Source organism: Amblyraja radiata, chromosome 5 (assembly GCF_010909765.2).
Source record: "Amblyraja radiata isolate CabotCenter1 chromosome 5, sAmbRad1.1.pri, whole genome shotgun sequence".
Classification (NCBI taxonomy): domain Eukaryota; kingdom Metazoa; phylum Chordata; class Chondrichthyes; order Rajiformes; family Rajidae; genus Amblyraja; species Amblyraja radiata.
This window is the reverse complement of record NC_045960.1, coordinates 1,861,555-1,876,395: the sequence shown is the minus strand read 5'-3', so window position 1 is coordinate 1,876,395 and position 14,841 is coordinate 1,861,555. Positions and strand designations below refer to the sequence as shown.

Here is a 14,841-nt window from a genome sequence, read left to right as displayed (position 1 = left end):
CGCTGGAAACAACGGTAAGTGCCTGCCTGCAGTTCATCGCGTGTAATCCATTTGGAGTAGCGTAGCAACAGTACGGGTCATGGGTCGTGACCCCACTGCCGTGAAACCTCCCTATAGGGTGATTTCACGAAAGGTCACTGGAGCGTAGATCCGCACCCACGTGACCGCAAATTTTAACTGGGGGACAAGCGTCACTTCCGGTACATGTTAGTGAATGGGAAAACACGCACTTTCACACCCGTTAAAAACATCGAAAACGGCCCGTTTTTTAGCTGCAATTAACTGTACCCGTCGGGGTGACCGTGAGGCACAGCTACCTAAATTTACAGTAAAAAAAAAAGATAGAAACTAAGGTAAATTCTAGAGGGAGCTGAAGGTGCAAAAACGGCGGAAGTTGATAGCGGACATTTGCCGTGGATATTTAAAGATCCAAAATATCGGGAATTATCACGTTTGCTCGCTGCATTTCATCAAAAGTAAGGCATTATTGACTTTTTATCTTTATTCATTTGTTAGATGAAAAGTATTAAAAGTTAGAAATCCTTCAGTAAAATTGCAAAATCGCCCATTGTTCTCAGGTGGGTTTTAACATGCAAAATGAAAACGCTTCTGAAGCTCCATTTACCATTTAAATAATCGTAAACTCTCAATGCCTTTGGAAATAAAATTTACTCAGATGCAAGCTAAGGAATGGGATAATTGCCAGCTGTTATTTGGACAAAATCAGGAGATTTTATTATTTGCCAAAATATATTTCGTGAAATCACCCTATACCTGCCATTGTTGTTCCACTGTCATCCCTGCTAGGGTCTCTTTCGAGTCAACTTTGGCCAGCTCCGACTTCCGGTGGCGCCATGCTGGACTAGCAGTCGCAACTTTTAGCTCCGCTGCTGTAAAATCGCGATTTTTCGCGTTAAAATCGGGTCTGGAGGTCGGGACCGATTAAAAAAACTAACCGGAGCCCCGGAACATCGCGCTGATGACGTCATCAGTAAACGCTGCGATTTAAACGGAGGATAAAGGATTTTAAATGAAACGAACGTCTTCAGCTCAGAGCCCTCAGAGAACAATCTGAAAACAACTGCTGAAAGCCCAGAAAACTGAAGAACAGACCTCTGAAGTGGATTCTGGAATGGCTACAAGTGCCAAGACTGAGCTGGCTACTAAGGAGAAAGTGAAATGGAGGAGATAAAGAACTCGGTAAGAGAATTGAGAAAGGATATTGAGGCTGGAAACTCAAAATGATGGAAAATATTAATGTTAAATTGATGGAAAATATGTCGAACATCAATGCTGGTAATCAAAAAGTTATTGACTGCATTGGCACTATACAAAAACGAATTGAGGATGTGCATGAAGAGCGAATGGGGAGAATTAATAAAGGGGAAGAAGAATCTAAGAAGAAGTTTGAGGCTGTGCATGTAATTGTTTCTTCACATGTAACTGAAATGAAAGACATGGAAACAATTGTTGATCAAATGGCTGAAGATATGCAGGGAATGAAGCTAGAACTAGACAGCCTCAAGAGTCAACTGGCGAAATTCTCAGATAAATGTCTTGATCTCGAAGCTCGCTCACGACGCCAAAATTTACGAATACTGGGAGTAACAGAAGGGGCAGAGGGGAACAACGCCCGTGAGTTCACTGCCAACTTAATCAAACATGTACTCAATTTACCTGTGGAACCGGAAATTGAAGTGGCACATCGAATACCTAGATTTAAGCCAAGATCACAAGCAGATCCAGCCCACCCACGACAGATCATAGTCAAACTTCGGGACATTTCAACACTTGAAGAGCTGATGAAAAAAATTAAATACGGAGTGAAGATGACCTTTGGAAACGACTCTATCAAACTCCTCCGGGATTATCCCTATGAGATCGTGCAAAAGAGAAGAAAGTTCTCACAGACAAGACAGATTCTCCATGGAGTTAAAGATGTCAGATGTGGCGTTTTTTATCCGGCCAGGATGCGCATTACTTTCAAGGGAAAAGAGAAAACTTTCACTAATTCGGACGCATCTTATAAATATGCCCAAGAGATTGTGGCAGAAACAGAAGATTAATCAAGGTTGCAGGACGATATGGACAATTTCTTTCCTTTTATTACTTCACAGAGAACACCTGAAGATAAGGGAAGAAACACCATTCTCTAAAAGTTTAAAATGGAAGAGCATTTCCACGTGCGCTGGTCTAGACACCTTATCTCCTTTGGACGCTTTGGAATTCAACTCAAGGACATTCTTTGTTCAAAATGAAGGAAAGACTGATAAGCAACGCAGAGATGAACAGCAGCGCCGAATGTGGAAAACACCACAAGGACAAATGGCGGTTTAAGATCTTAAAACAGCTCTACAAAATGTAGAGAATTAATAATAATTAACAATACTAATATAGAAATATAAATGGAAACTAACCTGAACTATATAATGGGCAAAATGTAATAATGTGCTAATAAGACTGACTAGCTCGTATATAGAGATCACACATTTTAGAATTAAAGTAGATAATGCTGAAAGGTTAAGTGTTATGTATTTCGTGTGGAGAAGTGAGGAGACTCAGGCACCTGGCATAATTCCAGGAGCCTGTTTCTGGTTAACCCTTACAGCTAACAGCTTACTATTATCAAAGGTATAACTAATTATAAAGAATTAGTAGATGAAAGTGTTAGATAAATAAATTTCACAGTAGCTGAACACAGATCTGATAAGTCTGAATGAATATATATATATATAGTGTAATTGGGTGAAATATAATTGATTTTGAAATGGCACCGCCTTCCTAGGTTTAGAGTAATAAAAGGAGCGGAGCTAATTGTACAACATCAACTTCGGAAGTCGAATAGATGTCGAATCCCACAGAGGCGTGGGACACGCACTACAGTGTCGAATACTCCAGACACTGTAATTTTACTTGTTCAATTTTTTTTTAAATCACAATATGTCACTACTATGTGGTTTTTTTTCAAGGAAAATCGCAAAAGGGATCTACCAAGGAAGTTAATAATATAAACGCTCCCCAAATATCCAGAGTCCTGAGGTATGGATGCACCGTAATAAATAAGGGTATTAAAATCAGAGAAAATGCAAGATGATAAACAAAAGAAAATGGGAGGAATCACACTGTGTAGCTGGAATATAAGGGGTATTAATGAACCAATTAAAAGGGGCAAAATACTAGCTCAGTTGAAATCATATAACACGGACATTACTTTTCTACAAGAAACGCACCTTAAACATCAAGATCAGATGAGATTGAGGGCGAGTTGGATAGGCCAAACATTTCACTCCTCATATACTTCGAAATCCAGAGGCACTGCAATTATTATTCGCAAAGGAATACCATTCAAATCAAAGAACATTATATCAGATAAGGAAGGGAGATATCTTATAGTTACAGGAGAGATCCATGCTACGTCAATCACTTTGGTAAACATATATGCGCCCAATTTTGATAATCCTCAATTTTTTAATAAAATCCTGAATACAATCGCAGAATTTAACTACCAAAATGTTATAATTGGAGGAGACTTCAACTGTGTTTTAGATCCGTACTTAGATAAACCGATGCAAAAACAAAGAGGTAATATGAAATCTAAAACTAGTGAACTCTTAAATACATATATAAAAAATACAAATATAGCAGACGTCTGGAGGATCGCGAATCCGACTGGAAGGGAATACTCGTTTTATTCAATGGTACATAAAACATACTCACGTATAGACTACTTCCTAGTGGATACAAAACTAATCCCTTATACTATGAACCCTAAATATCACACCAATACGATTTCAGATCACTCCCCGCTAACTTTCGTTTTAAAATTAGAAGGAATGTCTACGAACAAATCGTTCTGGAGGTTTAACTCGCAAATTCTGAAAGACCCACAAGGGAGTATATATCTAAAAAAACAGATCTAAAAAAACAGATGGACCTATTTTTTGAGACAAACGATACACCAGATAAATTTTGCTAGCCCTTGCTGTCTCCTCCCCTTCCTCAACCCTCTGGCTGTCTCCTCCCACCCTCCCATCCGCCCGCCCTCCGGCTCCTCCTCCTCCTCCTCCCATTTTCCTTCCTTCCCCCCACCCCCCATCAGTCTGAAGAAGGGTTTCGGCCCGAAACGTCGACTATTTCCTTCGCTCCATAGATGCTGCTGCACTCGCTGAGTTTCCCCAGCAATTTTGTGTACCTTCGATATTCCAGCATCTGCAGTTCCTTTTTGAACACCAGATATATCGCCCACTTTATTATGGGAATCCTTCAAAGCATTTATTAGAGGAGTCATTATCTCGTATCAAGCTTTTCAAAACAAAAAGAATAAGAATGAACAAAGACAATTAGAAGAACAAATCAGACAACTAGATATAGATAATGCTAAAGATCCAACTATGGATAAACATAATAAAATTTTAATACTGAAATTTAAGCTAAATAAATTATTATCAGAGAAGATTATAAGATTATTCCAAATTACAAAACAAGAACATTTCGAATTTGGGGATTAAACCCCATAAACTTTTGGCACGCCAACTGAAAAAACAGGAAAAAGATCACGCAATTTTAAAGGTTAAATCAGATAGAGGGGAATTATTAACACTACCTAATGATATCAATAAAAGATTTGCTCAATTTTACAAGAATTTATACACATCGAAAACGCTAATAGACAATAATAAAGTTTCAGAATTTTTGGACAATTGTAACCTTCCAAAACTAGATTTGAAGGAACAAGAGGAACTGGGAGCACAAATTACATCTAAGGAAATAGAAGACACAATAAACACACTTAAGAATGGAAAAACACCAGGACCAGACAGATTCAGTAATTAATTTTATAAATGTTTTTACGACATAGTTACACCACGTCTACAGAAAATGTATACATACGCTTTTAAAGAACAAATCTTACCTGAAACACTAGCAGAATCAACGATCACACTAATACTTAAAAAAGATAAAGATATAGAACCAGGCTCATATAGAGCTATTGCTTTGTTAAATACGGATCAAAAAATATTAGCGAAAACACTAGCTAGAAGACTAAGTCAATATGTTAGTAAATTAATAAATGAGGATCAAACGGGATTTATACCTAAGAGACATTCATTTAATAACCTGAGACGTCTGCTTAACATAATGCACTCTCACAAACCTCAAGAACAAGAGTTATCTATCATTTCATTGGACGCAGAAAAAGCGTTTGATCAAGTAGGATGGGATTATATGATTAAAGTATTGCAAAAATTTCAAATGGGAGAGAACTTCATCGCATGGATAAAATTATTATATAACAAACCCACGGCTAGAATATTAACTAATAATATACTATCTACGAAATTCCAATTAACAAGGGGCAATAGACAAGGATGTTCATTATCACTGCTGTTATTTGCTCTGGTAATTGAACCTTTAGCTGAAAAAATTAGAACACACCCGGATATTTACGGTTATAATACAGAATATTCAAATAACAAAATATCCTTATACGCAGACGATGTATTACTGTATATCACAAAACCCCAAATCAGTATACCAAACATATTAAATCTAATTGAGGACTTTGGATCTTTCTCAGGATACAGAATAAACTGGAACAAAAGTGAAATTATGTCGATAAAAGCGAAAGACTCAACACATCTCTTGAAATTCCCCTTTAAAATAGCCACAGAAAAATTTAAATATTTAGGAATTGAAATCACTAGAAACTATCATGCTATGTTTAATGCCAATTATAGCCCTTTACTTAAGAAACTAAATAATCTAATGAAATTCTGGAAAACGCTCCCGATGTCTTTAATAGGTCGAATAAATGCTATAAAATTGATCTTTTTACCACAACTCCTATATTTATTTCAATCAATTCCAATATATCTTCCAAAAATGTTTTTCAAAAAACTAGACTCAGACATTACAAATTTTATATGGGATTACAAATCCCACAGAATACAAAGAGCACACCTTAGTAAACCAAAAGAGATGGGTGGTCTAGAGCTCCCTAACTTTATGTACTATAATTGGGCAGTAAATATTAAAAATATGATTCACCAGCTGGACAACTGCCCAGCAGGTGGACTGGATTGTAATGGAGAGAGAGGACTGCTCTCCGTGTAATACAGGAGCGACTCTCCTCTCACCAATGAATCTGAACAAAAATTATAATAAAAATCCAATGATACATAGCACAATTAGAACTTGGAAACAAAGAAAACAGAATCTAAAATTAAGAAATCTATCTCTTTTAATGCCAATAGTCAATAACCCGTCGTTTAAACCTTCAATTATAGATAAATCATTTACACAATGGGAAAGAATGGGAATGAAAACGCTCGGAGACTTGTATGAATTAGGAAAATTATTATCATTTCAACAATTACAACTGAAATATAATTTGAAAAAAAATCAATATTTTAAATATCTTCAAATCTGTGACTATCGGAAAAAATACACAAAAGACTATCATAACATGCCCCCAGACTCATTGGATGAAGCCATGAAGACAAAGGCTGAATCAGCAAATCTAATATCATACTTATACAACATTATTTTAAATATAGAAATACCTACAACCGATGGTATTAGAAGAGACTGGGAACAAGAACTAGCTATAAAAATTTCAAAAGAGAGCTGGGATAGACACTTACTATATGTGCATAAATGCTCGATCAACGTACGACATACTCTAATTCAATATAAAATATTACATAGACTATATTATTCAAAAACTAAAATAAATAAACTTTTCCCCAATGTCTCACCCATTTGTGATAAATGTCAGTCACAAGAAGCTAACATAGCGCACTCTTTTGTTTTCTGTATGAAAATTAAAAAATTCTGGAACGAAATATTTGAAATCTTCACAAACTTATTTAAAATAAAACTTGTACCAAAAGCAGAATGGATCATTTTTGGAATATCGGAAGGTAACCCCTAATTAAATGTGTTCCAAAAGAACTTACTTAATTACGGGCTAATAATGGGAAAAAAGCTTATACTCAAATTTTGGAAAAATGCTCCAATGCCAACAATAAAAATGTGGATGTCAAACATGTTCGAAACACTACACTTGGAAGAGATGAGACTCCTCCTAGCAGGCAAAGCAGACCACTTCCAAAAGACGTGGTCTGCATTTACGGAACTATTACAAGCATAAGGTGCAATAGTAATATAAAATATAAATGGTACCAGGATCTGGTAACGGGGGTTATAAAATAAAATAAAAAAATTTTAAACACGGTTGGTATATCCTTTTTTGCGGAGTTTTGTGTTACAATAGAGCGATTGTTTTTCCTTTTTTTGCTTTTCTTTCTAGGGTCTTATTTCCTTTCTTTACTTCCTTCTCTAACTTCTTCCCTAAGGGGCTTTCTTTTCCCAACACTTTCCTGCACCTTCAAGATTCTTGCTCACTTTCCTTACTTCTTTTATTTCTACCTTTTTTAAAGTGGTACAACAAAACGTAATAAAATATATGTGATGTGTATTACTGTAATTTACTGTACTTCTAATTAAAAAAACATTTTTTTTTAAAATAAAATAAAAAATAAACTTTGGCCAGCTCCACCTCGTGGCTCACCTGACCTCCCAGCGTCTATGGTCACCTGACCTCCCGGCGCTGAGCGGAGGCCTCGTCCTGTCGGCCGTGGCGACGCAACTCCCGTCTCACGTGACCGGCAACCAGGTCCTGCCCCCTCCCCACTGACAAACACCAACAGCGGCCAATGGGAGCAGGACCCGCCTCCCCGGCCCCGATGTCACAAAGGACCAGGTACCGCCCCTCCTTGTGTCCGACCAATCACAGCCGCGTTCCCGTTGTAGGTGACTGCGTCCTATAGGTCGATCCGTAGCGCCGCCCCTCGGACAGACAGCGCCCTGCACCAATTGGAGACGCCCATCCTGCCCTAGCAACGGTTGCCACGGCGTGGCCGGCCCCGCCCCCGCGGCTCCTACACCACGTGGGGGGAACTTACACAGAAGCTGCAGAGGCTGCAAACCTGAGATAAAACCTCAAGGGGGGCCAGACTACAAAATGCTGCAGTAACTCAGCGGGACGGGCAGCATCTCTGGAGAGAAGGAATGGGCGACGTTTCGAGGTTGATGCCCTTCCTCAGACAGAGAGTCGCAGGAGAGATATAGACGGTGATGTGGAGTGAAAAGATTTTACATAAAAACATAGATATAGGTGCAGGAGTAGGCCACTCGGCCCCATTCAACATGATCACGGCTGATCTTACTCAACCAATACCCCGTTCCTGCTTTCTCTCCATATCCTTTGATTCCGCTAACTTTAAGAGCTCTATCTAACTATCTCTTGAAAACAATCCGGAGAATTGGCCTCCACTGCCTTTTGAGGCAGAGAATTCCACAGATTCACAACTCTCTGGGTGAAAATCTTTGTCCTCATCTCCATTCTTAATGGCTTACCCCTTATTGTTAAACTGTGACCCATTGTTCTGGACTCTCCCAACATCGGGAACATTTTTGCTGCATCTACCCTGTCCAATCCCTCAATAATTTTATGTTTCTATAAGATCCCGGCTGATCCTAAATTCCAGTGAATACAAGCCCAGTCGACCCATTCTTTCATCATATATCAGTCCCGCCATCCCGGGAATTAACCTGGTGACCTACACTGCACTTCCCATGTCCATCCTCAAATTGGGAGACCAGAATTGTACACAAAACTCAAGGTATGGTCTCACCAGGGCCCTGCACAACTGCAGAAAGACATATTCACTCCTAAACTCAATTCCTCATTATGAAGGCCAACATGCCATTAGCTTTCTTCACTGTCCGGTGTACCTGCCTGCCTACTTTCAGTGACTGATGTACGAGGACAGCCCTTTTTCCTAGCCTGAGACCATTCAGTTAATACAGAGTGCTGGAGTAACACCTTAAACTTCCTTAACTCTGTGTCTCCCTCTCTTGTGACTCTCAGTCTGAAGAAGGTTCCTTCTCTCCAGAGATGCTGCCTGTCCCGCTGAAATACTCCAGCATTTTGTGTCTTGTCTGTGGAGAACATGGATAAGGGATGTTTTTTCGGTCACGTCCCTTCTTCAGACCTGAAACATTGCCTATCCACGTTGACCAGAAATGCTCCCGACGCACTGAGTTACTCCAGCACTCTGTGAATCGTCACCTATCCATGTTCTCCACAGATCCTGCCTCCAGCACTTTGTGTCTTTTTGTGTATGAACCTACGTCTGCAGTTGCTTGTGTCTGACAAAGATAGCACAAATTGATGGGGAAAAAATATCGGCAACGTTTCGGGTCAGGACACTTGGCTACTTGTCAAACATTCTCTGATTTTAGTTAGCTACCCAACAACCTACCTCCCTTTTTATTGATAGCGGTATGAATATTCAAGTTATATTCTAAGGGATTCCCTTACATCCCGTCTCTCTCACCCCGCTCCCCCTCACCTGTATCCATCTATTACTTAAAGATGAACACAAAATGCTGGTGTAATGCCCCTGTCCCACTTAGGAAACCTGAACGGAAACCTCTGGAGACTTTGCGCCCCGCCCAAGGCTTCCGTGCGGTTCCCGGAGGTTGCAGGTGGTTGCCGGAGGTTGCAGGTAGTGAAAGAAGGAAGGGAGACTGACAAAATCCTCCGGGAACCGCACAGAAACCTTGCGTGGGGCGCAAATTTGAATACAAAAGTCTCCAGAGGTTTCCGTTCAGGTTTCCCGAGTGGGACAGGGGCATAACTCAGTGTGACAGGCAGCATCTCTGGAGAGGAATGAGTGACATTTCAGATCGAGACCCTTCTTCAGAATGTTTAGGGGTAAAGGAAACGAGAGATATAGATGGTGAAGTGGAGAGATAAAGAACAATGAATTAAAGATATGCAAACAAATGACAATAATAATGGAAACAGGTCATTGTTAGCTGTTTGTTGGGTGAAAATGAGAAGCTGGTGCAACTTGGGTGGGGGAGGATAGAAAGAGAGGGAATACCGGGGCTACCTGAAGTTAGAGAAATCAATATTCATACCACTGGGCTGTAAGCTGCCCAAGCGAAATATGAGATGCTGTTCCTCCAATTTGCGTTTAGCCTCACTCTGACAATGGAGGAGACCGAGGACAGAAAGGTCTGTGTGGGAATGGGAAGGAGAATTAAAGTGTCCAGCAACCGGGAGATCAGGTTGGTTCACGCGGGCTGAGCGAAGGTGTTCAGCGAAACGATGACCCAGTCTGCGTTTGGGCTCGCCCGCAGATTATTAGAGTCCACACCTTGAACAATGGATACAGTAGATGAGGTTGGAGGAGGTGTAAGTGAGGCTTTGTCCCACCCTCACCTCCCTTCCAGCTTTCTTCCCCAACTACAATCAGACTGAGGAAGGGTCTCGACCCAAAACCTCACCAATCTATGTACTTGTATTAAACATTATACCCAATATTATGTATCTGTACACTGTGGACGGCTCGATTGTAGGACCCCCACACCTTTCCCTGTCTCACAATGTGTAACAAGCTGAAAGTTTCTATCAGCAGAGATAAGCAATGTTCATCATTGAAGGCTGAAATGGCTTTGAATAATGAGGATTGGTGAAGAATAGCCTGAAACAAAATGTAACATTGTTTGCTATCAAAAAAGTATGTTGTGCAGTGTGTATAATAATTGCCTTTTCTTCTGCAACATTGGTGACGGCTGCATTAGAAAAAGGTGACAGTGTTCACAAGGATTTGACCACAATTGAATCAATGGATCTATTTTGTACAGCTAATCCACTATTTGTCAGTCATACCTTGTAGTACAAATCGTCAGTCTCTGCATAAAGGCAAGAGTGGGCATGTTGCTATAGAAACTCTTCAGGGCAAAGACCCTCGTAGGAAAGGAAACATTTCCTAATATAATCAAACCATTAAACAAATAAAATACAACAGCGGCCAAATGATATTGCGAACTGCAGGAACTATCTTTGAAGTAGTGGGGAGGTGTCTGATTGCCCTATGGCTACAGATATGCATGGAGGCGAGAATAATTTCTTATCATTTCTGGAGATGGTTGGCATTTTCTTTCATTATTGATAGCACAATATTTGTTACGTAAGACACAAATGCGTCAAGACTTTCTTTTAAAAAAACTTTAAAATGCCTTTAAAATGCCGTTTTGGGGCCAGTCGCAGCCAGCTGGTATCATGAGCAGTTGGCTGTGTGCAGCTTGGATCACTTTTGCATTTTCACTTGTATGAATGAGAAGAAGAAGAGAGAGTTTAATTGTCATGTGTCCCAGATAGGACAATGAAATTCTTGCTTGCTGCAGCGCAACAGAATATTGTAAGCATAATACGGAACCGGAGCTAAAAGTTCAGTGTGTCTATATAACCATCGCCCATAAATATACACATAAATAAACAGATAAAGTGCAATGGGCTACAGTTCAGAGTTTGTTTGATGTTGTTTTCAATAGCCTGATGGCTGTGGGGAAGAAGCTGTTCTTGAACCTGGATGTCCAGATTTCAAGCTCCTGTACCTTCTCTCCGATGGCAACGGAGAGATGAGTGTGTGGCCAGGATGGTGTGGGTCTTTGATGATGTTGCCAGCCTTTTTGAGGAACTGCGATAGATCCCTTCGATGGTGGGGAGTCAGAGTCAATGATGGACTGGGCAGTGGTCACAACTTTCTGCATTCATTTCCGTTCCTGGATGTTCAAGTTGCCGAACCAAGCCACGATGCAACCGGTCAGTATGCTCTCAACTGTGCACCTGGAGAAGTTCGAGAGAGTCCTCCTTGACACACCGACTCTCAGGAAGTAGAGGCGCTGATGTGTCTTCGATATAATTGCATCAGTATGCTGGGACCAGGAAAGATCTTCGGAAATATGCACGTCCAGGAATTTGAAGTTCTTGACCCTTTCCACCATCTTCCCGTTGATATAAACGGGATTGTGGATCCCTTTCCTAGCATTTCCAAAGTCCACAATCAGTTCCTTGGTTTTGCTGATGTTGAGAGCCAGGTTTTCGTGCTGGCACCATTTGGTCAATCGGCCGATCTCACTTCTATACTCTTGACTCGTCACCATCAGTGATTCGTCCCACAACAGTGGTGTCGTCAGCTAATGTGATGATGGAGTTAGCACTATGTCCGGCTATGCAGTCATGATTATAGAGTGAGTACAGCAGGGGGTTGAGTACGCAGCCTTGAGGTGCACCCGTGCTGATTGTTATCGAGGATGACACATTTCCATCATTACGGACAGACTGTTTTCTGCAGATGAGGAAGTCGGGTATCCTATTGCAGAGGGATGCGCAGAGACCCAGATCTGAGAACTTGGTAACCAGCTTGGAGGGGATGATTGTATTAAATGCCGAGCTGTAATGAATGAATAACAGCCTGACATATGAGTTTTTGTTGTCCAAGTGGTCCAGAGCGGAGTGGAGACCCAGTGACATCGCATTCACCGTTGATCTGTTGTGGCGGTAAGTGAACTGCAGAGGGTCGAGGTTTTTGTCAAGGTAGGAGTTGATGTGTACCATGATCAACCTCTCAAAGCACTTCATCACCACAGACGTTAGTGCCACTGGTCGACAGTCATTGGGTCGTCACCTTGCTCTTCTTGGGCACCGGTATTATTGATGCCGTTTTAAAATAGGCGAGATCCTCAGACCTCAGAAGTGGGAGGTTGAAAATATCCTTTAAAACTCCAGCCAGTTGGTCTGAACAGGTTTTTAGAACACGGCCGGGTATACCATCAGGTCCAGGCGCTTTTCGAGGGTTCACCCCCTTGAAGGATTTCCTGACGTCAGCCTCTGTGACTGACTCAAATGCCATCACGGCAAATTGGGGGCTTGGGAAGGCACATCAGTGTTCTCCCTATCAACGCATGCGTAGAATGCATTGAGCTCGTCAGTGAGTGATGCTTCGATGTCATTTGAGCAGCCTCCTGATTTTGCCTTGTGATGGCATTCAAGCCCCGCCACAGCTGCCGAACATCCTCGGGTTTGGAGCATAAGTCCCTTTTGGCCTTTTTGATGGCCTTACCTTGGTCGTATCTGGACTTTTAGTAGACCTCTATGTCTGCAGACCTGAATGCAAGGGATCTGGCCTTCAGAAGAAGGTGGATCTCATGGTTCATCCAAGGCTTCTCGTTAGGAAACACTCGGAAGGTTTTTGTTGGGATGCAGTCCTCCACACATTTTATTATGAAGTCTGTAACCACTGGGGCACATTCATTAAGGTTCGTTGCTGAGTCCCTAAACATTGCCCAGTCTACAGGCTCCAAGCAGTCCTGGAGTTGTTCCTCTGTTCCTCTGCGACTGATGGAGTCGGGGGTGAAAGCTAGAAAAAAGAGATGCGGTTGGGACAGACTCCAGGACTTGATTAGGAGGGGGGGGGGGGGTGAGTCTCCTTAACTTGGAGAATTCAAAGTACATGTCATTGGGCTGTAAGCTATGAGGTGCTGTTCCTCCAGTTTGCGTGTCACCTCACTCTGGCAATGAAGGAGGCCCAGGACAGAAAGATCAGTGTGGGAGTGGGAAGGGGAGTTAAAATGGTTGGCAACCGGGAGATTCAACAGGCCTTGGTGGACCAAGCGCAAGTGTAGGGTGAAATGCACGCCTACAAGGAACAGCAGATGCTGGTTTATAAAAAGAGACAGAATCTCCTGGAGTAACTTGCACCTCTGGAGAGCATGGACAGGCAACATTCTAGGTCAGGACCCTTCTTCAGACTGCTTGGTGTGGGGGGTGGAGAATGTTGGAAAGGAAAGGTGGGAGTGGTCGCCTTAGATTCCCTTCCCTCTACAGATGCGGCCTGACCCGCTGAGTTCCTCCACCGCTTTAGAGGGAATGGATAGATGACATTTTGAGTCAGGACCCTTCTTCAGACTGATTGGAGCGGGTGGGGGCAGGAAGCTGGAAATGAGAGATGGGGGCTGGACAAAGCCTGGCATGTGATAGGTGGACACAAAATGCTGGAGTAATTCAGCGGGACAGGTAGCATCTCTAGAGAGAAGGAATGGGTAACGTTTCAGGTTGAGGCCCTTCTTCAGATGTGATAGGTGGATATAGGTGAGGGAAACTCATGAAACTGCAGATGCTGGAATCTTGCATAGAATACAATTTAGTTATATGCACAGAATCTATGGCCCAGAGTGGGGGAATCGAGGACCAGTGGACATGGTTTCAAGGTGAAGGGGAAAAGATTTAATAGGAATCTGAGGGGAAGTTTATTCACACAGGTGGTGGTGGGTGTATGGAACAAGCTGCCGGAGGCGGTAGTTGAGGCTGTAACTATTCCAACGTTTAAGAAACAGTTAGAAAGGTATATGGATAGGACAGGTTTGGAGGGATGTGGACCAAAAACAGGAAGGTGGGACTCGTGTAGCTGGGACGTGTTGGTCGGTGAGGGCCAGTTGGGCCGAAGGGCCTATTTGCACACCTATCACTCTCTGACTCTTACACAAGGTGCTGGAGCAGCATCTCACTTCATCTGTGGAGAACATGGATAGGTGACGTTTTAGGTGGGGCCCTTCTTCAGACTGACACAATATTAACAGATGAGGGGTTGATGGGCAGATGAGTGGAGTAAGTGACGAAAGAAAATGAGATAAAGGTGTGTGAGATAAGGAGAGAGGAATGTATATGTGCAGCTTTAAGTGATATTGGTCAGGCATAATTTGGTGTGTTGCAGACTGTTCTGGTCGTTCCATTACAGCACTGATGTGGAGGCTTTGGGGAAGGTGCAGAGATGGTTAACCAGAATGTTTTAAAAACAAGGAACTGCAGATGCTGGTTTACAAAAAAGAACACAAAATGCTGGAATAACTCAGCAGGACAAGCAGCATCTCTGGAGAGAAGGAACGGGTGACGTTCCGGGTCAAGACTGAAGAAGGGTCTCG

At 41.9% G+C, this 14,841-nt stretch overlaps 1 protein-coding gene across 1 annotated transcript in view; it reads left to right on the top strand.

The window, feature by feature from the left end:
- LOC116972886 (oocyte zinc finger protein XlCOF6-like) overlaps positions 1-14,841 on the top strand; it is a 411,853-nt gene that overhangs the window by 178,031 nt on the left and 218,981 nt on the right. The window lies entirely within an intron of this gene.